Genomic DNA, 26,909 nt, shown 5'->3' with positions numbered 1-26,909 from the left:
ATTGCCAACTGTGGTTCTGTTGCGGTTACTGTCCTTAATTGCCAACTGTGGTTCTGATGCAGTTACTGTCCTTAAGCCGTGCTTGAGAGCTTTCACTTATGTTCCTGTGTCCATTCCTGGCCCCCGCTCCCCCCACACAAGCACTCTCCAGTCTGGGTTCTAATATTCAGCATCTATATTATTTTTGATTGCTAATTTCCACACCTTGATCTGTTTATCTATATGCCATCCTGTATTTTTCCTCCTGCCTCTGTCTTATTTGGCTCAGAATATTATTCTCTAATCCTATTTAAGGGCTGGAGCTATACTACAGCTAGTACAGAGTTTGCCTTGCATGCGGCCGACCCAGGTTTGATTCCTCCACCCCTCTTGGAGAGCCCAGCCAGCTACTGATAGTATCTTGCCCACAGGGCAGAGCCTGGCAAGCTACCCATGGCATATTCGATATGCCAAAAATAGTAACAGCAAGTCTCACAATGGAGACATTACTGGTGCCCGCTCAAGCAAATCAATGAGCAACGGGATGACGGTGACAATTCTATTTAAATTGCTAAAGAATGGCATGACTTTATTTCCCAGTTACTGCATTATATTCCATTGTGTATATGTTCTTCTTACTCCATTCAGATACCGTTGGACATTGGGTTGCTTCCATATTCACCAGGAGCTGCAAGGAACATAGATAGGAATGTGATTAAGGAACCCTCATTCACAGCTGGTGGGAGTGTCTCATGGTCCAGCCTCTGTGGAATATACTATAAAAATTTCTTAAAACAGTAGGAATAGATCTTCCATTCGACCCAGCTACCCCACGTCTAGGCATGACCCGCAAAACACAAAGACATTAACCCAACGAGTGATTTGTGTAGACAAGTGTCATCCTTTATTCTGAACTACCTGATTTTGTCTCATCCACTGCATTGAGTTTTTCTTAGTTCTTCAATTTATCTAATTGCAAAACCAAATGTTTGTTTCAACCTCATCTTGCCTGAAATCTATGCTCCTTTTAGTTTGTCTCTGAATTGTTGAGTTCTATTTTCTAAGGATTCATGGTCAGAGAAAAATACATAAAAATCATGCATAGATCATGATTTATGCCACTTGACATCTGTAGTCCCTGAAAGCTGGGCACTGTGGCCAGAAGGAACAGATGAAGAGATGGTGTATTTCTGCTGTGGGACTTGGAGTATCAAGAGGAAGGTGGGTATGAGAGGAGGGAGGGAGGGAGGGAGGGAAGGAAGGGAGGGAGGGAGGGAAGGGAAAGCAGGGTGGAATGGCAGGAGGTGCCAAATCCAGCTTTAGAAAACATTCTCTAGAGCGGAATTCAAGTCCTCTCCTCTCTCACAGTACTTTGGGTTTGGTCAGAACCCCAGTATGAGAATTCTGGAAGAGTTTATGATATTATGTTTAGGATCTTACTTTCTTAGTAGAAAGACCCTCCATCTTCAATGCATAGTAAGGGGAAATCAAATTTCTGAAAAATTGGGGCTAATTGTGGCTTTATCATATGTCTGCCATATGCTCCTGGGTTCCATTACTTGATCATGTAAATAATTTTGAGGTGCGTATTATTCCCCAGTCACACCAAAGAGGACAAAAATGTCTTCTCTCACATGTCTCAGATTGTTTTCTCTCTGCGAAGTAAATGTGTGGAATGATTTGGAGAAGGAAGAGACTAAAAGGAGGAGAAAACTGATCGGTCATGACAAATGAGCATTTTGTCCTGTGTGTGTTGGGGGACATATCTAGGTATGCTCTTGGCTACTCCTGGCTCTGTGCTCAAGTCTCGGGTTCACTTCTGGCTCTGTGGTCTGTTTCTGATCCTTTGACTCCTGGGTCTGGGCTCACTCCTGATCCTGTGCTCAGGAATCTCTGCTGTTGGTTCTCGGGAGACCGTCTGCAGGGCCAGGAATCAAACCTGGGATGGCTGAGTGCAGGGCAAGGGCAAGTGGCACACGCCACATATTACCTTTCCTGTGTGTCAGGATATTTGAGCATGTTAGTGAAAACTAGGAGTGAACAGAAGGGGGGATTTTACATCTGCAATTACTGTGTTGAACAACTTATCTGTTTTTGAATATTGGAGATGATTGATAATGAGCAATCTCTCTCAGAGTGGGTCATGTCCCCAGTGGGTTCTGGAACAGCCGAGGGGGAGCTGAAGTTCTCTCAGGTGAAATTAGGGGAGAGCTTTCTGTTTGTCCCTTGGAAATTCACTTAAGGAAGGTAGATTTCCAAGGGGCTGCTGAGTAATTATTTTCTTAAAATGGTACCGTCCAATTTAATTTACTTACTTGTAAGCCAAGTATGATTAAGGACCTGGAGATATTTGATGATTTAGTTTCATCCCATGAGAAATTGAAAAGATATTAACCCTAATATTAGCCTCATCTAAAACTGTTAAACATGGGCTAGAGGGATAGTATAGTTGGGATGGTGCTTGCTGTGCATGCAACCGACCCAGTTGGACTCCAGTGCATGGAGACCCTCTAAACCTACCAAAAATGATTCCTGAGCCCAGAGCTAGGAGCAAGCCCAGAGCACAGCCAGGTGTGACCCACTCTTGCAAAAACAGAACAAAATTTAATTACAAATAAACTATTTAGAATTATTAAATGAACCTCTACTCATCTTAGTCATACATAAAACATCAGATCGAATTTTATGGTACAACTAAATACAAAAGTGTACATCACCAAGTTTCCTTTTTGATGTTCATACTCTAAAACCATAGCACCAAATTTCATAGAAAAATTAGCATGTTTTTCTATTATCAGAAATGTAATAAATAAATAAACATTAAAAAACTCCCCTCATCTAAATAGCTCAAAGATATAATAGGCATTAATTACATTTAAAAATCTCTGAGATTTAGATTTATTTATGTGAGCTTCTCAGATAGAATGAATCACCTAGAGATAAAGGTGTTAAATAACAATATATCTGCTAGTCAGACCATTTGAAGTAAAGGATTAACAACTGTCTTATTAAAACAAGACACTGATAGAAAGTTATGGTTTCACACTTTATTGATTACAGCTTTCATCAAACTTTTCAAAACTACAATGAAATTCCCCAAAAGTGCAGCCTAAGATCTGGGACCAAAATGTGGAGTGTGTCCCTTCTGAGCACATGCCCTTTGCTAGTCTTGCGAGAGGCCATGGAAAGTGTTTTTCACACAGCCATGGGAAAGCAAACCCAGGGCTTGGGAAATACTTGGGAAATAAAATACCTCTGAATTTACTTCCTTGGAAATGAGTTAATAGTAGGGGCACTGGTATTAAAAAGAAGTTTACGTATTGTATTTGTTTCCTGCCAAGAAATCCACCATAATCTCCTCTTAGGATCAATTTCGTGGGGCATCCAATGAAGAGGTAAAACCGGGAAAGAGTTAATTTCCATTACGGTTGGCAAATATTTGCCACCTCAAGAAATTGATTTTAGAGCTGGATGTTCTACTGTTGCACTCCTTATTCAATTTGGGGATAAAAGCAATATCAGAGAAAACACCGTGGCTTTATTTTTTTCCAACTTAACTTTTTATATAGCAGTTGCCCATATTCAACCTAAAAAAATGTAATGAGAACAGGAGGGGCAGGACAAAGAATCAAGATTTATAGTCCTCAGCAGGAAAAATCAGCTTTGCTTCAGTTGGTTCCAGTCCTGAGGCCCGTGGAGATCGCATCTGTGAAGCGAAGGCAGCAGAGGGCGCCCTGCCTGGGAGTCCCCCAGGCGTGGCAAACGGAAGCTTCATCTCTCCGTGGCCGGAGATTACCAACCCGGGCTGTACACCCATTTCAGTCAGGACGTCAGAATCTTGCATAGAACGTATCAATGAATTAAAATTTAAATAGAACAAATAGAGAGTTCAAAGAGCTCACGATGGGCTAAAGAGAGCTAGAGCACCATCATCTAGAGAACTTTCTGGAATTATGGAGATGTGGTTATTCAAAATTTGAATTTTTTTTTAATTTAAAAAAATTTTTAAATTTATTTATTTTTTAATTAGTGAGTCACAGTGAGGGTATAGTTACAGATTTGCACATTTTCATATTTGTTTTTCCCTCATGCAATGTTTAAGAGCCCATCCCTCCACCAGTATCCATTTTCCACCACCCATGAACCCAATATCCCTCCCACCCCCCAGTCCCATCCTCCCACCCCACCTCGTCTCTGTAGCGGGGCATTCCAATTTGATATCTCTCTTTCCTTTTGGGTGTTGTGGTTCCAAATAAGGGTATTGAGTGGTCATCTTGTTCAGTCTCTAGTCTACTTTCAGCACGCATCTCCCTTCCCGCGCAGGATCTCCAATCACATATTACTTGGTGTTCCCCTCTCTATCTGGGATGACTTTCCCCCAGCGTGTGAGGACAGCTTCCAAGCTATGGAGCCAACATCCTGGTATTATATACTACTATTCTTGGGTATTAGTCTCCTACTCTGTTGTTCTATATTCCACAGATGAGTGAAATCTTTCTATGTCTATCTCTCTCTTTCTGGCTCATTTCACTTAGCATGATACTTTCCATGTTGATCCACTTATATGCAAAGTTCATGACTTCATCCTTTCTAACTGCTGCATAGTATTCCATTGTATAAATGTACCAAAGTTTCTTTAACCAGTCATCTGTTCTCGGGCACTCGGGTTTTTTCCAGATTCTGGCTATTGTAAACAGTGCTGCAATGAACATATAAGTGCGGATATCATTTCGACTATACTTTTTTGTTTCTCTAGGATATATTCCCAGAAGTGGTAATGCTGGATCAAATGGAAGCTCAATTTCTAATTTTTTGAGAATCGTCCATATTGTTTTCCAAAGGGGCTGGACCAGTCGGCATTCCCACCAGCAGTGGAGAAGGGTCCCCTTCTCTCCACATCCTCTCCAACAGCGATTGCTTTTATTCTTTTGGATGTGTGCCATTCTCTGTGGTGTGAGGTGATATCTCATGGTTGTTTAATAATTTGAATTTTAACAGCCACCTGCCGCTCTTTGGCTACCTTATTGTACAACAAAGATCTGGAAGGTCATGGAAGCATCAGTATTTGTACTCTGTTGAGTTTGACAACATTGAATGAAAGGTCGGTATTGGAAGAGTGTTGCTAATCTGAATTAAGAATGAGGAAGATGAGCCATAGGTCGTATGGACAGACCTATGGCTGGTGGGTCCTGACATCTAGTTCCATTAGCATATGGATTTTTCTGACCCATTATTTTTTGGTTAAAAGCTATTTTCTACTAAATTTCATTTACACTTTGGATGGATTTATGCTCATTTCAATTTTTAAAAAATGGAATTATATAAGGAATCATATTAAATGGAAAAATGTCTCCAGGACACCATAAAAGTTGAGAGTAAAAGCAGAGCTCTGCATTGTATACCTGGGTGAACACAGCTGCCCGCTTTCTTTCCTATGTGACACAGAGGGTCTGTTCACATGTTGTCCAGAGCTGGGTTGAACACAGCTAAACCATGATTGAGTGAAGTTAGAAAAATGGTTTAGCATCTGTTGTCATTGCTTTCTAATTAGTGGCCCATTTCATAGATTCATCCATAATCCAGCTTTAGAAATGTAGGTGTCAGGTGACATCAGGTAAGGACAGAATACACGATAAAAATTGGCATGAGTTTCATAGGCACTTTCACCATCTCCTCCACCACCAACATGTCCAGAGCCAGCCATGCTGGGGATGCCCATGTGACATTAGAGTGAAGTCATCATTAGAACCCTGCGGGCACTAACCATCATCTCTGTAAGAGAAAAAGGGAGAGGTGGGGGAATCTTTAATATTCATATTATGCTTATGCATTCATATTAGCCTAAAACCTGGAAGCTGTGTATAAAAAGACCTTCTCATGCACTGTGTTCTGTTTCCTAATTAACATTGAAAGGCAATACAACAAACACTTTGGAACAGGATGTCATAATTAAATTTGTTATCTGGATGGTTCCACAGAAATCTCAAAAAAATATTTGTTTTACCCACATCCCTTTTCCCTTACCTAAACTTTGGTGAAACTAAATAAATATATTCATGGAAGAGAAATATCCATAGAAAGGAACATATCTTCCTTGGGCAAGATACAATCTTTCTGAAAATGAAAAGAATCACATTAGAAATTATAATGTGTTACTTCATTCCAATCTTGAGCATGTTTGAAACAACAACAAAAAATTTCAATTTCTACCCAATGTTCTCTAGGCTATGATTTGCATACAATTGCAATGTATATGTGATATGTATAGAAAATAAATGTTGGACTGTCATGTGTGGAACTGGAAATTCTAAATAAGTTCCAGTTTATACATTGGCCATGCTATCAATTAGATGAATGGAATTCATTTACATCTTTTAAGAGCTTCGGATAAAGTTGCTTCCAAATCACAACCAGTTCTCACACGCAGAGCCCGTGTGGTTGGAGCTGACTCTTCCTCAAGGCTTCTACTTCATCTCCGAGTGGGGCATTAGGGAGGTGCCTTAGCCTTTAATTGAATCAAAACAATTTCTGCACTTATTTTTTAAGTACATTTAAATTTTCTAATATGTCTAGAAGCTAACCAACGCATAATGAAGAAGGCATATTGGACTTAGTTTTTAAATGAAGTTAAAATATCGCAGCTTAGAGACCGGAGGGCTAGGAGCACATGCTTTGCGTACAGGGGGCTCGGCTCTGGGGTCTAGCCCCCCTGCTGCCTGGCTCCTCTGCACCCCGAGTAGACCAAGGGCGGGGAAGTGAGTACGGACGGGTGTGGTCTCGAAGTCAAGCAAAGAAGAACAACAGAACAATCATCTCAGAGTCTGCTGAGTGGGGACATATGTCTTCGTCTGAAATAGCAACATTGGCTGTACTTTACATGCATGTCACAGTCCCCTCCGCAGCTGTGTGGCTGCGTGGGACTTGTGTCTTCTCCCTCTAAACTTTCCCCCTTGCCCGGGCCTCTTCAGCTCAGTAATGGGGCGCCAGCTCATCTCCTAAAAGTGATTTTAAATCCTTTCTTTTGCCTGGGCTCTCCTGCCGCTAATCCGTATCCTGTTCTGTTTATCCTTTCTAGTGCCTGTCAGGGGGCCGTGCCTGTTGTCTGTGCTCTCCCCTTGATGGCACTGCACCAGCTCCCCTGCATATCAAACGCTTAGACCATCAGTTGGTCACCAGAGGAGGAGCTGGCAGCTGCTGTGTGGCCCCTGGCTTTTGGTGTGTGTGGCTCTGTCCCTCGCTCCCAATCGATTGCCCCGGGTCACTCCTCTTCACACAGAACACTACCCTTCATCAGCTGGCCGGACCCTCCTCCAGGATGCACAGCCTTCTGGCCAGCTCAGGGGGACACAGAGAACACGAAGTGCATAATGAGTGTCCTTGCCCTGGTCTCTTTACCAACGTCCCAGTAAGTGAAAGGCACCCCGTGGTTGCCAAGGGCAGAAACTGGCCCCTGTACGTCCAGCAGCAGGTCAGATGGCCACTGGGCATGGTGTCCTTGACTTCTTTCTGACACAAATGTTCTCTCTCATCAATCTTTTTTTTTTTTTTAAGTTCCTGGTTTCAGAGGTTAGCTAGTATGTATTTCTTATTTTGCTGGATATTTGCATCACTCCTGATTGCTTTGCCTGATCTCCATTTTTAATTTTTTAAATTTCACTAGTCAGGGTCTTACCGCAGTGATCAAAATATGCTTATGTGTACAGTTCGGTTGTGGCAAAGAAAACAAAGGTCAGTATGTGTGTGCGGGAGGTGGGGTGGGGGAGACAGGGTGCATTCCACTCAAAATGTTTCCTGGAAAATGAAAGGAAATGAACTATATTTGTGGAATGTAGGAGCTTAGTTAGGAAAATGCATAAAATGTTGAGAATTTCAGAACTGATCACTGAGAAGAGTTTAGAATTGATCCTGACTTATTGAAAGAAAACTGTTCTATAATGCTACTAGAACAAAAAAAATTAAAAATCCCTACATTAAGACTTTTGTCATAAATTGCATCATATTTTCAGAAAAAAATAGCTTCCAGAATTATTTTGCTACAGTTACCTCCAGCTGGTTACTATTATTTCTCTCCTAATTTTCTGCCGATGGAATTTTGGTCTTGGCATTGCAAAGGTTTTTTTAGATAAATACTATGGTTTTAAAATGTTTCACCTTTACTTAATCATTTCACAGATGCTGGGATTTGTTATGAATTCTTTTTCTTATTCAATGCATGACCTAATAATTGACAAACATTTTAAAAAATGACAAGTTTTCTTTCCTTGGACGTTAAGAGTTTAACTCTCTGGATGTTTTTGTAATGCCACCGGGGCACAGAGGTCACCCTGACAAAGAGATTCATGCCTTCCATTGGACTGGGGACGCTTAGCCAAAGGGACCTCTCTGGAGAAGGTCAGGGAGGAGCTGACCAGGCACTGTTTGCTGAGCACACAGGAGATTTGCTCACTTCTGAGGAATGGTCCTGTCTTCTTGTGGTCCCGTGCAAGGCTGGTCTCTCCCACAGACCTTCAGCCAACTGAGAATCTCCCTCTCTCTTGATTCTCTGCGGACTGTTCTCCCAGAGAACCATCAAATAAACTATCCATAACCTGTCAGAACTAACTCCCTGTCTTAAACTTAGATGAACGGCGAAGTTTTCACTTCCTACAAGCAATTCAGTGCTGTTTACCTACTCTGCATTTTTTTCCTGGATTAACTTTTCATTTTCAGGCCACTAAAAGATCCTAGTACCTTGCTATTCAAAATATGGTTTTGTGAACTGAGGAGTGAGCACTGAGTATCAGAAACGCAGTCGCTCAGACCTTCCCACTCCTACTAAATCAGAATTTGCATTTTCAAGAGGTTCAGGGGATTTGTCTGCACATCAAAGCTGGAGAAATGCTGATACAATGCAGATGTGTTTCCGTGTTTCTCCAGTTTATATTTATTACACTCCACAGTAGCCAATGTGCTTTATTGCCCATTTTTTGGTTGTTTTCAGTGTCTTATTACTTACTTCTCATCTTTCCTTGATTTTGTTCTAAGTGAAATATTTAAAAATGGATTTTTAGCATTTAAGTTATACAGAATATGCTCTTTCCATCCCATTTAACTCTGAGGAAAACAAAGCTCTTTTTAGATAATAGGACAAAATCAGAGTCATTTGCGTGTCTGGTTAGTCCAGAATCGACAGTTCTCTTCTGGGAGTAGGGTTTTCTGTGGCTGTTGAGGAGGGAAGGGGTTTTGGCATCCCAGGGATAAGGTGTGTTGCTTAGGAAGGACACGCTGATAGGAGCACTCTGGTAGGAGCTGTTCCTTCCGTGCTGGAGTCGGCACTTGTCAACTCAGAGAGCCAGTTCCACACATCTCTTCCTAATCCCACGTCCTTTGGCATAGTTTGAAAGTGTGCATGGTTGAGATGTTTGCAGTGAATAACTCAGAATCCGTTAAATGCAGTACATTGGGCCTTTTGAGGAACACCTCATGTTGAATTAGGAGCATTCCACATAATTCAAAGTAATAAGTAAACATTTCCCTATGCAAGAGCAGTCCAGCTGATATTCATGGATTTCTTTCCTTTATATTATTTCCTGATCATTATTCTACAAAGGCAGGGGAAGTTTACAAAATAATCACAAATAGTAGAACATGGTGGCAGGTGCATGGTAAATTTAAAAAATCTTAACCTGACAAATAGATTGCCTAAAATATCTATTTCATCAATAACAAAATTGGGAAAGGCTCATTTATTTCTTTACGTGTCCTGCTATTTTTGACATACCTGGAGACAGACCCATAAAGACTTAGATGGTTTTGAATAGGTCGCCAATCTTTCTGTGTCTTAGAAACAGTTTTTTTGGTGGTAGCAAAAACTAAGAACTAACACTTTAAGATTAAGATTATGTGCTAAGAGTGCAATAACATTTAAACTGAAAATTAAAAATTAAAGCACCAAAACTTACAACGTTATTCGTCGTTGAGTTTTAGACAGTCAATGTTCGAGCACTGATCCCACGGCCAAAGTCAACTTCCCTCCACCAATGTTCCCAGGTCCCGTTCCTCAACCCACCCCCTCAACCAGCCATCTTGACGGGCACTTTTTCAAGATCAGTTGTTAAAGTTTGGCTCTCATGATTTCAGTGTTGTTGATTTTATGGTTTGGATATTTAGCTTTAAGTTACATTATCAGAATGTTCACGCTTTAGGTAAGTGAGATCTGAAACAAAGTTTGAACTCCTCACCCCCAAATTCTTCATATACTTTACTTGTAGATGTGCACACTCTCCTAGACACATTATCATCCATTTGAATTCTTCCTCTTTGCCACTGTGTCAAGAACCAAAGTTGACTTCCGTTCTTAGATAAAAATCATCCCTTGTCTAGTTTGAAGCAACATTCTGTTGATGTTTCTGGACCATACCCGGTGGTGCTTAAGTCTTTCTCCTAGCACTGCACTCGGGGGTCCCTCCTGGAGGGGTCCCGAGAACCATATGGGGTGGCAGATTCCAACTTGGGTTGGCTTCCTGCAATGCACATCGCTGTCTGTTGTATTATTGCTCCAGAACTCAACGCAGGATTTCATTTATTTCTTTTTTTTAGTTAAAACATAACTGTTTTTAGGCTCTTTACTACTAACTTTGAAATATAAGATTTTATGTCTTATAACAAAGCTGCTGTATCTTTATTTTTTCCTTAGTCAACATTAGGCCATACATAGTCAGAATGTATTCTGATGAAAGAAAGGCAATATACATAAATTATCCTGCAAGAAAACATTCCATTAACAGTAGACAGCTGACCTTCATTCTATACAAAGTGAGTTATAATGTTGGCTGATTTTTGCAAAAGAAATTTGAGGAGAGGCAACAGTTGTCTAGATGTTGGCAGTGCTTTGAAGTCATTTTGTAATTGAGCATTAGATTTATGAAGTCAATAACATCAACAATGTATTCTGATTTTATCTTAATTGGATGCAATTAGACCTGGGTGTGCTTTCCATCAAATGAGAGATCGGAGACACCGGGGTTCTTTGCTGGATGGAGCAAACGAAGCTTTTACAACACTATTGGGATTTCTACGTATTTACAGAGCTAAATGACAGGAAGTACTTCATATTCACTTCGATTTTTCCCCTTTTGAGGTTTTATAAGTGAAAAATAGGCATATTACCTGAGAGAATATTTTACTTTTGCTTATTCATTCATTTAACAAGTGAATTTTGAGGACTCCTACATACCAATCTAGGTACCCCGATAAATACTCAAGATTAGTTTCAATAGACAATGTGTATATATGTCACATATGATGTTAGAAATAACATCTTATATAATGCCGTTTGTAATTATGCATATGTAATATATAGAAATGAAAGTGTACATAATATATTCTCTATCAGTGGAGATGGACAGGTGCGAGATGTATAGACAAACTGGATCTATAGATGTACAGTCATGGATCTAAGCTTCCTACATTGGGACTCCATGGAGAAGGAGTATATGATTAAATAAGAAATTCAACTGTAAAAATGTTAGAGTGGGGTGAAAGAGTCAAGCTTCAATTAAAATTAAAAGATACATGTGAAGAGATCAGTAGAATTCAGACTCGCTTATTTAGGGGAAGAAAGTCTTCAGAAGCAGCATTGGACTGAGACGATCAGGACTCTGGGGTCGGGCACCCCAGCACCAAGCTCTCGGGCTGAGCCACAGAGAAGCAAAGCAAGACCAGAGCTGTACTCCTGCACATAACTCTAGCAGGTTGGCACAGAGTCTGTGGTGAGAGCAGAGAGACTGGGCATTCGATGGTCTACAAAATGATGGGATAGAGCACAGAAGAGTTCTTAGAGGAGTGACCTTTGATTGAGCTAATTCAGTTCTTTTCCCCTTTTCCTTTTTTGCTGCTGTCAGGAATCAGTCTAAGAGCCTTACACAGCAAAGCAAATTCTCCACACGGAGCCACATCTCCTGGCTCTGTTGAGTCAGCTAATCCTGGCTCCAAGTTTACCTCCTATAAAAACTTGATCAAGATTTTCCCTTAAAAAATACATTCATGAAGGCTGAAGAGATAGTGCAGTGGATAGAGCACTTGCCTTGCACATGGCTGACATGGGTTTGGTCCCCAGCGTCCTATATGGTCTGCTGAGCGCCACCGGGAGTAATTCCTATATGCAGAACCAGGAGCAACCCCTGAGCATCGGTGGGTGTGGCCCCCCCAACAAAAACAAACAAAAATACATATATATGTGGCCCCCAAACCAAGCTAAAACAAAACAAAAATGGAGGAAAAAATAACCATACAGGCAGAATCTCTGGACCCTGCGCCAGGCTGTCTTCACCAGGGCCCCTTGGAGGGGGGCGGGTTGAGATTCCCTCCCTGCCCGAAACAGAGCTCCAGCAGCCAAAGACCTCCGGAACCCAGCAAAAGCCATGCTCAAGGCCTTACAACAAGCCTTACCATTGAAGGAACCTGCAGAGGAGCCCAGGTATGTAGGACCCGTGGCTGAGATCTCCAAGCTTGCTAGGATCGGGACTGGGCCTCCTCCAACTGGATCCCCAGTTTTCCAGTAGCTTGGCAGTCATACCCACAAACTGCCCCCCAGTGCTGTGTAATGTCATTAACGGCCAAGATCCAGAGACTATAAAATAAAACTCCCGGAAGAGAGCAATGCAGTATTTCCTGGACTTCTTACACTCTAGTCCACTGATATATCTAAAGTAGTACACGTGTGTTTGCTTCTAACATACTTGCTTGGATTGTTGTATATATGGGCTTAAATGGCCCCAGAATGAAATAGCACAAACTTCACACACTTCCCTCTTATTGTGGTGGTAAGATGTTCGCTGGTTGGGTAGGGGTTTGAATATTATCTGTAATGTGAGGAGGGAGACAGTAATATTTTTCCTTTGCTGAGAAGATATCTGAGCTATTACAAACTCTTCCTTCAATCTGACAATCTCTCTAGGAGTTATGTTTCGCCCTGACCTATGCCGTGTAGTGCAAAGGGGGAGGGAGTCGTTCTCTCGATGAAACGCCATGCTACCTACTAGCCAGGAATTCTTGCAGGTGACTCTACCTTCATGCGTCTCAGGGACATGTCAGAGAGAGGGGAAGTGACATAGTTCGCCAGAGTTTAGCGGGATCCTTTTCTGAGGCCTCTCTAAGGCAAGCAGATGCGCAGACGGTTTGAGGATTGAAAGGCGGGCAGAGGTGTGGTCTTTGCCGTTTTGCCTTGCCAGGCCAGAAGACCAAGGAGAGGCCGAGAGCTTCAGGGTGGACTGGCAACTCGAGTCTCCTTCTTCCCTTTCTCCATTTGCTCGTGGCTTTTAGTTTGGCCACATGGAGCAGCGTTTTGGTCTACAACTTCTCCCTTCTTCAGTGCTGTTTTCTTTGCTTGTCTCCTGCAGGGATCAGGGCAGTGGCCACTGTCTCTACGAGCTTAGCTCAGAGCTATACATGTCACCTCTGCTCTGCTCCAGGGATCCTCACAGGAATGTGGTTCCTGCTTTAGTCTTACTCCAGATGTGTGGAGTCCTGCAGAAAGTCCAGCAGGTGGTGGGATGCAGGCCAGTACTCGTCCACCCGTCCCAGCCTCCACAGATGTCCTTTAGCTGGGAAGCAGCTGGGCTGCAGCGAGACGGCAAGCGGTCAGGCACTGGCACTGAGCCCTACCTTGGCCCTTCCCATCACATAGGGTCCCCTGAGTACCGCCAGGAGTGATCCATGAGCACAGTGAGGAGTCAGCCCTGAGCATAAGAGCATGACTTGCTGTCAAAGCAAACCAAAATAAAATAAGGAAAGTTAATAAAATGGCAGCTGGTCCTTGTTAGCTGATTCTACCTGGGAGAGTCACACAGAGTGAATTCATGAGAATATCTTTTTTTTTTTTTCTCTTTTGGGGTACCTCAATAAAATAAGTGAATTATTTCGTTTTTTTTTTTTTTTTACTTTTTCCTCTTTAATTACTCTGAAAAAATATTTTTCAAGAACATTTATGTTGTGTTGAAGTTTTATTTGAAGAGATTTCTACTGAAAGAATGAAGCAGAGATGACAGGGGAGATGGGTGGGTTGGGGGGGGAGGGCTGTGTGCATCTGGATGGCTGTGTGGTTCAGTAGATTAGTACAATTCCCTAAACTCTGAAACTGCTAAAACTGTCTTCACTTGTATCACTAAAACTGTCTTACCTAACTTATAATCACTAATTTTACAATAAATCATTTAAGACAAAGCAATCACAGTTTATCCTTATTTCAAAATAATCAAAGATATTTTATTTGTGTCACCAAGCAAGAAAATACATTAACTTTTAATTTTAATGGAACAATTTTCTAATTGTCTTAACCTATAGTTGCTTATAAAATATGATTTTGTAACAATTTTGTTTTTTAATACAGTCATAATGCACTCATTTTTATTTTGATATTACATTTATTTACCATTTATTTACCTCTCCAGTGAATTACTGAAGAGTATGTAACTACAGGGTTTTTTTTTTCCTTTTTAAAAACCAAATTAAGGAAGTTAGGTTTGTATCTAAGTTCTTCTTGACTTTCTTTTGTCTCCTAGAATTTTAAAATACAAAGACCCTTTTATGCATCTTTGCCAGAAGCCTCCGAACTATTATTATCATTAGCAATTATATTTAAGACAATCTTCAGATCCCACTCTTTTCAATTTGTAACACAAATTTAATGCACAGCCTCCAAATCACCACCCTTGAGAGACTCTTCCCAGCTCTGCCTGCCTCAGAAATGCGCAGCTCTTCTTCAGAACCACTTATGCTAACCGAACTATTAGCACCTGCTGAACCTCCTCCATCAGTCATCAATCATCAGCAATCAGGCAGCTACTTGATAATTAGTTGAGAGGGGAAAAAACACTTCAAAGAACTAAAAATATTTTCCACAGTGACTTTGTGCATAAGATAATTATTTTCCCTCTATTAATCCACTCCCATGTTTCTTTGCAACAGGGAAACTTACAAGAGCTGTGTGCCCATACGGGCGAGATGCTCTGACTAATAATATCTGTGTTATTCTCTCTCACTGGGAAGCCATGGCGAAAACAGGAAAATCTTCTAACATCAAGTTCCACACTTGTGTAATTGTTTCATTTTATATGTGTTCCCTTGATCACTTTTACTTGACAAAAGAATCTCAGGTAAAAGCAGGGTGATAGGGAGAAAGTCACTGGGTGCCATATTGCTCCCTGTGGCAGTCAGGTACTGACTCATTGAATCTTCATCAATGTTGTTATTTTTATTGTTACTGAGGAGACCATATTTGAACGTGATATTTCTGACAAAGGGCTATTTCAGGTATACAAAACTCTCACAGAGTTCACCAGCAAACACCAACCACCCCAACGAAAATGGAGAGAGGAAGTGAACAGATGCTTCGCTGAAGAGAGCAGCCAGACAGCCAGTAGGCATGTGAGAAAGCACTGATTGCCACTTAGTATTAGGAACTAAAACTCGACATGACAGTGAGGTTCCCCCCACATCTGTGGTGGCGACGGCCGTGGTGGTGGAGATGTGGTGGAAAGGCATCCCTCAGCCTCAGTTGGTGGAGTTTTGTCTGGGCCAGCCTCGGCAGAAGACAGCACGGAGACTTCTCCAGGAGGTAAAAATAGAATTCCCAGATGGCTCAGTGATTCCGCTTCTTGGCATCTAGCCCAGGGAAGAGATTCTTTTTATCTCCCCTTCACAAAGGAAATTCTGAAGAGTAAAGTGACTTGCGCCTGAGGATAAGTGATCAAAGGTGGGCTCCAGCTTCCTATCCTGGACTTGAGAACAAGACCCCTCTAGCCCCCTCTACTCACAGCCTCTTTCCTCTAAGACCTGACCTGTGTGTGTGTGTGTGTGTGTGTGTGTGTATGTGTTCTGGGCACATCGATATTTAAAATGGGTGCACTCTTTCAATGTTTACAGATCATTAGTCCTAAAAATGTTAGAGATGTATTTTTAAGGGTTGTTGGAAACCTCATTGTAAAAAACTAAAGAACGTCGAGGGGGCGCGTGCACTCGCGGGCTCTCTAGGCGGCTCTGTCTCACCGCCCACGTCCGGTGCCCCAGAACCGCTGTGTGTGCCGTCGGTCGAGGGCAGGCGACGGAAGGAAGAAGGAAGAAGGCCAAACTGGTTGCTCGATCCGTTTATTTCATTCTCTCCCTCCGCTTCTCTCCCGCTCTCCTGGGTCTCTCCCTGTGGATCTGCCCCGTGGATCTGGCTCGTGGATCTGGCCCGTGGATCTGGCCCGTGGATCTGGCCCCCCAACCCACTCTCACAGCCTAGTTAAATCTCCACAGCATCAGGGGGTTGGGGCATACACGTAGGTGTGGTCACCATCAATAGGGTAAGGTTCCTTTCCCTTAGGGGATGCTTCTCCTAGGACTTAATTCTCTTTCAGCAGGAGGATCCACCCAAGGGCGGAGTCCCATGAATGTGTTTCTCTTCTCCTCAGCCAGCAAACATATAAGAATTCATAAGAATTCATAATATTAATTATTTTGTATGGACACAATAAGAGATGCATTAAAGCTTATAGAATTGCTCTCCTGGGGCCATCTCAATCTCAGACTACAGTGCTCAGGCCAGATCAGTCTTTCCTATCCCGGGCAGGGTCCCAGTCTCATAATTACTATTGGATCATGACAGCATTTGTCTATGATCAAGCTCTTAACTTATAGTTAAGAATTAGGCACTCTGGCCAGGCCCATCTCGATGCCAGGGTAGCACATAACTCACCGCTTGCCCTGGATCCTTCCTGTCCCACGTCGGGGACCCTACTTTGGGGTGCTAGGAACTGAGGGCAACTGAGGCTTAAGTGGAGAAAGCAGAGGCCCGGGAGGGAATATTCGAGGCCAATTAATTCCCAAGTTATAAAAACATAATATTGTCTTCTTGTGTCTATACAAAACAGTCATAGCTTTAAAGTAAATTATTCAAAAGGCACAAGAAGAAGAGAAAGGCAATATTAACTTATATAATATAAATTCAGTATCCTAGGAAGGTCTGACCTTGCAAATTAGCAGAGTCGGATTAAGGGAAAGCCGAGGATTAACTCTTTTGGGGAAGAGAGCATGGAGAAGTGATTATAGCTAAACAAAGGGATGGGAGAGATTCGGGAACACCTCGATGGGTGAGACTGGGGTAAGCCTAAACTCTGGGTAAAACCGGGACAAGCTACTTGTGGCAAGGAGGGAAAGGGCAAAGTAATGTCATCCTACACCTCATGTTCAGTTAGGAGACTCTCTCTCTCTGGGAAAGTGGCCCAGACATTAAGAAGTCAGACTAAGTATCCAAATGCATGCACCCATAGACAGAAAGACCGATGGAACACAGATTATCTGTTGTTATGGTGAACATTTGTACTCTAAGAATGTTCGGACTTTCCAAATACTAACCTACTTACCAAGCATCAGATAGATGTCCTCTAACGAAGAATAACACATTCACAAAGAAAATAATCTAAGGAACACATAAATGGTAATCAGGGGTTGTTCTTCTGAAAGGGATGTTCCATGCTGCTTTACACATTTCATCATCTAAAGTACCCACTCAGATTTCAGACTATATTCCTAGTCTTTGCTCATTATTTACAGGCATGGACCAATTAATTGCCTTTAAGTCGTCAATGTTTAAAAATTGCCAACAACTAGGTGGGACATTTTCAGTGTGACTAGTTAAAATATTATTTCACAGTTGTTCATTTTCTTTTTGCATGACTCTTTATGCTTCTAATTTTGGAAACCACTCCCCAAAGTATCTTTATTGAATTCCAAAAATGTTGGGGAGAAAGAGCTTTTTGTGTAAGAATCTGTAGGCTTGACTTAAGTCTACATTTCACATGCCATTTTAATTGCTACATATATTCTGCACACACAGCTGTATCGACTCTGCATTTGACAAGTGCAGACTCTACTGCATCTGCTGGCAGAAAAACAGTGAGTTTGACTGAGGTGTGAATTAGAAAAGATTCCATGAATATATATACTTTAATTTATTGGTTTCCATGCCGCAGAACAGCGAGCATATATTGTAAAGATCTACCCTGAGGTTTTAATAAACTTAACTTTCCCAGCAGCCTTGCAAGCGTGTGTGGCCCAGACACGTGGCTCTGCCGTACAGCATCTTTTACACAGAGATGCAAATACCAGAGGGGACAAAGCTGGGAGCCTATAGATGTGCTGCGCATGCGCATTTCATAAATTATCGTATACTTTCCTGCAGTTATAATTTGAGTAATCATTCAGAACCTTGTAAATAAACACACCTTTCATCAATTCCTTCGGACCAACATTCTTCTTTTTATCCATAAATAAACAGAAGTAAGCAAAGACAATAAAACACTGACATGGAAAGAAGAAATAAAGAACAAACGTCACCAGAGCATGCTGATACATTTTATTTTTTTGGATTTCAATTTATTTTTAGAAGAGGCTGAACATAATAGCTCTTTAAATATTTAGTTTGAAAGTCTTTCTGAGTAGAGAACCATTTCCAAAAGTAGAACTTGAAAGGGAAAATATTGATTTCTTTTTGCTCACTTGTTCGAGTTGTTTTTATTCTTAAATACAGTTGCCTGTAATAATGATCATCCTGATGATGTTTCCTGATATATTTTCGTAAAGAAAGATCGAGAATAAAAGAAATTTATTTAATTATTCCTTAAAGCATGCTTAAGAAAATATAGTGAAAAGATATAGAAGGAAAGAAAAAAAGGCACTGGGCTGAGAGGTGGTGTGGCAGGTAGGCACTTGCTCTGCATGTTTCGGACACAGACTTAACCCTGGAACTACAGATCCCAAGCACCACTAGGGGTAATCTCTGAGCACAGAGCCAGAAATAAGCCCTGAGCACTGCTGGCTGGATGTGCCCCCCGCCTTACCTCATCCCCCCAAAAAAACACTCACAAATAAATGAAAAGAAAATCAAAAAGAAGAAAAAAGTGAAACTGAGCTAAAACACCGAATTGTGCTCACAAATAGTGACCCATATGCCTCACTCCATGTATCTCCACTGACCAAGAGTTTGCCTTCGGCAGCAGCATAATCATGGGGAAAGGTTACTTGTGTGCTCTTAAAACTGATCACCACCACTAAAACCCAGCAGGGCTTGTTATAAAGCTGGCTCAGGAAGAACTCTATCCAGGGGAGAAAGGGTTAAAGTTTAAAGAGAATTGATAAAGTCACAGAAAAACAGAAGAAATCAAACCGACATGACGTAAGTGCAGTGAGAACAGAAGAACCACTAAAAATGCGGTAGAAATAAAGTAATTCAGACAAGCAGAGTAAGAAATAAACCTGGGGGGAAGGAAGACAACCCAAAGTCAGCTTGTACCTGCCAGCTTTCTCTCTTACTGACCGGCTCACAGAATCCTCTAGAAACCTAGCTTAAGGTGATGATAATAGACTGATATCAATGATTTTATTGGGCCATTGTGAAAATTGAATAGCATAGTTCCGTGAAAGTTTACAACATATAGAGTATACTAGTGATTCATGGTACACTATTTCATGCTATTGATGAAGAGAAATGGAAAACTGATACCAAAGTTATAAAAGGCGATGAGAAAGCAAAGAAGAATGGAAGAGGAAGAGTCAAAATAAATTAAAAAATGGACAATATGTATGAAAAGAAGAGAGAGTCAGTTCATCTTAACTCAAGGGATACCTTCTTCAAATCACAAAAAGTTAGCATCATTTAGTTTGTGGACGGTGTCTTAGGAAAAATTATCTTGGCTGAATTTTAAGAACACACAATCTTAGTGTTTGCTAGAGTAGGAGAAGGTCAATATCAAATTCAATTTCATTCTATCCCCTTAGCTAAAGGAAATGGGGTCTCAGAATAAGGGACAAAGACAACTTTGTGGGTATTTGCCAGTAGAGGTGCCTATCCTCAGACTCACAACCAAGAGGGTATGAATATGAGTGTTCCACAGAGCCGCTTTTTATTCTTCTTAATGTAAAATCATATTCTGTGCTCCAATAGTTAGAAATTACGTTTGATTTTTATTTCAGAAAAGAAACTTTTCCTAGGGAGGATATTTTCTGGCTATTTTAACAAAAGTCTTTTAGAGTCATTTTGTCATCTGCACAAATATACATTGATATCCCATTTTGAAATTCTGTCCTACAGGTTGTACAGAATTAAGAGAATTGTAACTGAGTTAATATTTATTCTCCTTTCGGTTTATCAAAACTTTCCTGAAATGTTTAGATAATTCAAATATAATCTCGAACTTTCAGGCGAGAACCTCAATACATTAATTAAAGTGAAGAGAAGTTCTTAGAGGGTTTGATTTTGGATGGGGATGAGAAAACTGGCTCCGAGGATTATCAGTGGCAACACTGAGATCAGAAAACAGGCATTTGGCTCAGAAAGCATTCTCTAAAGCACGGGAGCGAATATGCAGAATCTGATGAAGAAACAGAATTGATTTAGTTAAGGAAAGGGAATAGTTTGTGGAAAAGTCTCTTGGTTCAGTTACAAGACAGTGCTGTGTTCTTGTAAGATTTCTTCCAGTGGTTTATCAAAGGACCAAGGGAGAGTTGCATTTATCTGGGTTCCTTGGAGGAGCTTGGAGATGGGTTTTATTGTTTGTTTCTTCTGTGAAGACAAACAATACTGTAAGAGGTTCAGAGGTCAGAGTCAGAACTCCCTCCAACACTCAGCCACAGAGGTCAGGGGACACCTGTGCAGAGCCTCTTAGAAGGAAGGAAATGAAGGGAGAGCAGCGTTTCAGATGGACGAAGACAGCACACGCCCAGGAGTTGATCCACATGTTCTCTCACATAGACTGTGACAGCCACGTGACCTCGAACCTCAGGGTCATCACCCAACCTCACAAATATCTCTGCTGAAAATTAAGCTGGGGGTTATTTATTTGTTTGTTTGTTTGTTTATCTTTCTTGAATCATCATGGTACAGAACATTACAAAGCTGTTCATGATTGGGTTTCAGTCATAGTATTCCAACACCCATACCTCCACCCGTGTAATTTCCCAGCATCAATGTCCCCAGTTTCCCTCCCCCGACCAAGCTCCCCTCACCACAACCTCCCTTTTTGGTAGGTGCCTCTCTCTCTGTCCCTCTGTCTCTGTCTCTGTCTGTCTGTCTGTCTGTCTGTCTGTCTGTCTGTCTCTCTCTCTCACTCTGGGCATTATGGTTTGCAATACAGATGCTCAAAGCTTATCATGTATATCCCTTTATCACTTTCAACACTCAGTTCTTAAGTGAATGATCATCTCCAACTATTGTTGGCATACTGGACCCTTCTCTATTGTAAATACCCTCCACCCCACGTACACTTATGGTAATTTCCAACCATAAACCAGTCTTCCTACCCGTTTTCCCTGGCCTTGTATATTAGTCTCATGTTATTTTTTTTATATTCCTCAAGTGAATGCAGTCATTCTATATCTGTCCTTGTCCTTCTGACTCATTTCACTCAACATGATATTCTCCATGCCCAAGCATTTATCAGCAAACTTCATGGCTTCATTTTTCCTAGCAGCTGTGTAGTATTCCATTGTGTAGGTGTACCATAGTTTCCTTATCCAGTCATCTGTCCTCAGGCACTCGGATTATTCGGGGAGAATGCTTATGGGCCACTGAGTACAGGTAGTCATATCACTTAACTTTGGCCACCATTACTGCTGTAATCAAAGTCATTTCATTAGCATCTATGAAGGCATTATTACATAGAGAAGGGAGAAGGAAATTCAAACCAAATGCATCTCATTGATTTTTCTGTCCTGGTGGTTGGGTAGGAATATTGCCTCCAAAATGCCTCATCCCACTCACCTTCTGAGCTGCTCTGAGCTGCTGGCCAGCCAGCAAGCAGCCCCTTGTACACACGGCTCTACCCCGCACCAAAGACTCCAGGACGCAAGCAATAAACAGAAAGAATGATTCGTGTGTCAGAGATGAAATCATGTTCTAGGAAAAGAATTTCTTGAAGAATTAAAAGCTTTGATTTTGTGTGTTTCTTCTGGAATATTTATTGTATCATTGAGATGATGTCCGTGCCATTCCTCCCAGGGGACAAAACAGGCCGTGAACATATGCCAATGATGTGTTAATGTGTTTTGCTTTGTTTTTAAAATTCTATAGGAGGTTTGCACTCAATCCCAGCTCTCATTTCTCTTTGCTTTCCAGGGATAGAGACTGCTTCTCGCCTTCCAATTGAGATCTGTGTTTTGATATTCTACTCAGGAACCTTCCGTTTGATGTGATTTCTCTCAACCTTTCACTCAATCAAGCACTGTTCCCCTTTTGAAATGCTCAGCTCTTCCATCCCACAGTTAGCTGAGAGCCTGTGACAGTCTCATTTAGCTTAAGGTAAATATTTTAGGGTTTCTTATAAAGGTTCCTCACCTTGCAGCTTAATAAACGGTCTCAGCTGATACAGAAATATATGATTGCTCGAAATCTTTGCACTTATTTCCATTTTAACTATCTTCAACCCAGATTCCTTTACATGCCTTGTGGGCATTCCCTGACATTCCCTTACATCCCAACCCTTGTGCTCAATTCAATTCAGTCCTACTCACATCAATCAATTAATAATGTAAGTAGTTAGTTACTACTTGAAAAATGCTTTCAAACCTCTAAACCTATTTAGTGTTTATTTTTTATTTTATTTTTATTTTTTTAGACACAAGTTTAACTTCATAAGTTTACATCTAGAGAAACATGATTTCTCAAGAAGACAGAGAAGCCAAATTACTTACTAATCTATGGTCACCATTTCAAATATTGCACTACAATTGAAGAATATTTCATTCTTTATAACTGCATTAAAAAATCAAATCTTATTTCTATAACATATTCTATGTGTCAAATATTTTAGTTGAAGTTGGTGTTCAACAGCAAACAAATTGGAAATGTATCTATTTTAATCTTTATTTAAAATGAACTAATTTCTTCACTTTATCTTCAGAATAAGTGTGTAATTCATTATATACCCTTTTACTCAACATCCATCATAGAAATCACCTGAAAATGTGTACATTCTATGACTTTCATTTGGTGGATTTTGTTTAAAAATAAAACATTAGGGCCAGTGATTCCAAAACTTTCCATGACTTTTAAAATTACAATTTGGAATATATTAATAAATTATTTTAAATTTTAATTTGTTTTACTGATATAACATTGGTTTATAAAATCTAAATATTTATATCAGATGTATGAATTAAAAATATTGCCCCATCACCAAAGTGCCCATTATTTGGTGCTGGGGCTAGAAGCTTTGATAAATCCTGTGCAGTGCTAAGGGTTTATTTCTTGTGAAGTGCCCCTGTGTGGTGATGGGGTTTCAAACCAGGGTTGCAGCCAGAGTGGGATGTAGGGCGAGCACCACGCTTCCCACACGTCTTTCCAGCCCTATTTAAAGTTTTTATCCTTAACTATAGCAACCAGTTATTCCATATTTCTTTACTAAAACACATTTCACGAAATGAATAGAAAATAGATAAAAAGATTTGTCTATTCAAACATTGGAGCCATGATTACTCTGTTACAAAGAAGGATTTTCCTTCAAATGCGAACAGAGCTTAGTGGTGGGTTAGTCATTATTTCCGTAAGAATGAGGAGCTCTGTGAGGTAGAGATGAGGTGTTTGGGTCTTGGGGTTCTTTTTTCTGTCTTGTTTGTTTGGGGCCACACCGTGCTCAGCGGCTGCTCCTGGCAGTGTGAGGCCCGATGATTGGACCAGGTCGGCCTTGTACAAGGCAAGAACCTCACGACTCTGTTCTCTCTCTGGATCCAGAAAGGAGGTTTAAAATTGGAAAGATTTTTTTTAAATTTATTTATTTTTTAATTAGTGAATCACGGTGAGGGTACAGTTACAGATTTACACATTTTTGTGCTCGTGTTTCCCTCATACAATGTTGAGAACCCATCCTTTCACTAGTGCCCATTCTCCACCACCAATAAACCCAGCATCCCTCCCACCCCCCAAAGCCATCTCCCCCCACCGCACCCCGCCTCTGTGGCAGGGTATTCCCTTTTGTTCTCTCTCTCCAATTGGGTGTTGTGGTTTGCAATAGGGGTGTTGAGTGGCCATCGTGTTCAGTCTCTAGTCTACTTTCAGCATGCATCCCTCTTCCCACACGTGGTCTCCAAGCATATTTCACTTGGTGTTCCCTTCTCTATCTGAGCTGCCTTTTCCCCAGAATGTGAGGCCAGCTTCCAAGCCATGGAGCCAGCCTCCTGGTACTTATTTCTACTATTCTTGGGTGCTAGTCTCCTGCTTTGTTGTTTTATATTCCACAGATGAGTGCAATCTTTATATGTCTGTCTCTCTCTTTCTGACTCATTTCACTTAGCATGATGCTTTCCATGTTGATCCACTTATATGCAAAGTTAATGACTTCATTTTTTCTAAGAGCTGCATAGTATTCCGTTGTATATATGTACCAAAGTTTCTTTAACCAGTCATCTGTTCTCGGGCACTCGGGTTTTTCCCAGATTCAGGCTATTGTAAACAGTGCTGTGATGAACATATAAGTGTAGATGTCATTTCGACTATACTTTTTTGCTTCTGCGGGATATATTCCCAGCAGTGATATTGCTGGGTCAAATGGGAGCTCAATTTCCAATTTCTTGAGAAGCATCCATACTGTTTTACAAAAGGACTGAACTAGTCAGCATACCCACCAGCAGTGTAGAAGGGTCCCTTTCTCCCCACATCCTCTCCAACAGCGGTTGCTTTTGTTTTTTGGGATGTGTGCCAGTCTCTGTGGTGTGAGGTGGTATCTCATGGTTGTTTTGATCTGCGTCTCCCTGATGATTAGTGATGTAGAGCACTTTTTCGTGTGCCTTTTGGCCATTTGTATCTCTTCCTTGGGAAATTTTCTGTTCATTTCTTCGCCCCATTTTCTGATGGGGTTGGATGTTTTCTTGAAAAGGGCTTTTAAAGGTGTCTTTCTGTCATCGGTGTCTCTTAGAAATACAGTTAAGGGCAAGTTGGTAACTTTGAGGTAATTGCTTCTCTGGATGTTCAAACTCCAATACTCAGCTCCGCTTCCCTGATGCAGACTCTGTTGCCAACGTTCTCTTGAAGGAATGATAACGGGGAGACGAAGGGACCAGTCAGATTTAATCAGGCGCAGAGCACTGATGGCCTATTTGGGAGTCTGGATTCTGGCATGTTCGGTTGGCACAGAAGGGGACGGATCTGGCCAAGGCCCCTTCATATACATGACAAGTGCCATTCAGAATCTCCACACGTCTGTCAGATATTACTCGGATGGAAAATAGAGCAAGGTTAAATGTGTTTCTCTCAAATTAGAAGAACATTAAGCCAAACAAAAGGTCTGATATTCTCTTGAAACAACATCATTAGAATGATTTATGCAAAAGTACAAAATATTCCATTTCAAACAAAGCGTTGGCATACACATCCCTGGAAAAGTAGACCCTGCAGCCTGCTGCCTGGGAGGTTATTTTCTATATTTCTGTAATCTCCTGTGCGTATTCTATGTGTCTATAGTTCTGTGATTGTCAGCAAACCTTTCTGACCGGGTTTGGAGTGGCTAGGATAAAGAGAGGAGAGGGCCTTCCACCCAGAATCTGGCCATTACAGCAACGCATTTTATTAACAAATCAGGAGATAACTTATTGTGCTTTTTAAAAATATTAAAATTCTGTGGTCAGAGAGATAATGCAGGGTAAAACGCTTGACTTGCATGCCACTGACCCTGGTTCAAACCTCAGTTCCATATGTGATCCCCTGGTCAAACCAGAATTGATCACTGGGGTAGGAATAAGCCAGGAGCACTGCCAAATGTGGCTCAACCCCCTAAACCTGATAAAAAAGTTAAAAACTCTTTGGAGATTAACTTTTCTATGTTTCTCAAACACCCAGTGGTGACTCTGAAGAATGGTACTATTTGTTAGATGCTCAGTTATCAGTGTCCTAAGTTTTCTTTTGAACTCACTTCTCCTTCCCCTTGTGGTGTCTTCTGCATGAACACACAGATGCAGCGACTGCCCAAGAGCACGGCTGTGCAATTCCCAGCCCATCAGTGTCCTTCAGGTAGCACCTCCATAGGGTGCAAAGTGATGGAATAACTTAGAAGGAGCTTGAATCTGCACTGTTCATCACCAGCTGTGTGGGGTGTCAGCATCTGTGAGTCTGTTAATCTGTAAGTCACAGAGTGAAAGTGACAACGAGGATTGAGTGGGAAACCAAGCAATCCAGTGTGCAGTAAGCATACCAAAAAAAATAGATTTAGCAATTACTCTTGTCTCTCAATATCCCACTTAACTTTCAAGTCTCTTAAGAACACTTTGGTGATACTTCCTGTGTCCCCAACGCCCTTGGCCCTACTTGTTCCTTAGTTCTGAAACTCAGTCTTCCAGTAGGTTTATTTCTCTTGTAGTTTATAAGTAGTAACTCCTTAACTGATTGCAGCATCTTCTCTCTGCACAACATTCTAAGGCTTCTTTGTGAGCAACATACATGGAAAAATGAAACGCTGACAATTCAGACATCGTGTCAGTTGTCGACTTCCACAATGGCACCTGATCTGCTATTGCTTACTCTGGTGATAGGAAGCAACTATTCTCATTGGCTTATGGTTGAGGGGGCACATACCAGGTTCACTGCTTTAGCACGTTTGCACCCAGCTTTTCCTGGTCAGACATGGACTTCTAGGGGCCAAGGGAGGCTTGGAAGATGGAGGCAATGCAGACACTGCCCTTTAACAAGCCCATGGCCACAGTAGGTCACCCAGAAAGTGTTCCTTCGCCTGGCATAGAGGGATGTCCCCTTCCCACTCATATTCAAAGTGGTCTGCTGTGGCCAGTGACACCAGAGTGGACATGCCTTCTTGGAGAAAGTTTCCAAAACCAACATGAGACTTTCCAGTCTGCTCCCATCTTCTGCCTCCAAAGAAGAGTCACAGAGACAAAGCCGAGTTCCTGCTGGGTGATCTCATCTGCATTCT

This window comes from Sorex araneus, chromosome 7 (assembly GCF_027595985.1).
Source record: "Sorex araneus isolate mSorAra2 chromosome 7, mSorAra2.pri, whole genome shotgun sequence".
NCBI classification, from domain to species: domain Eukaryota; kingdom Metazoa; phylum Chordata; class Mammalia; order Eulipotyphla; family Soricidae; genus Sorex; species Sorex araneus.
Note: the sequence above shows the minus strand (reverse complement) of the source record.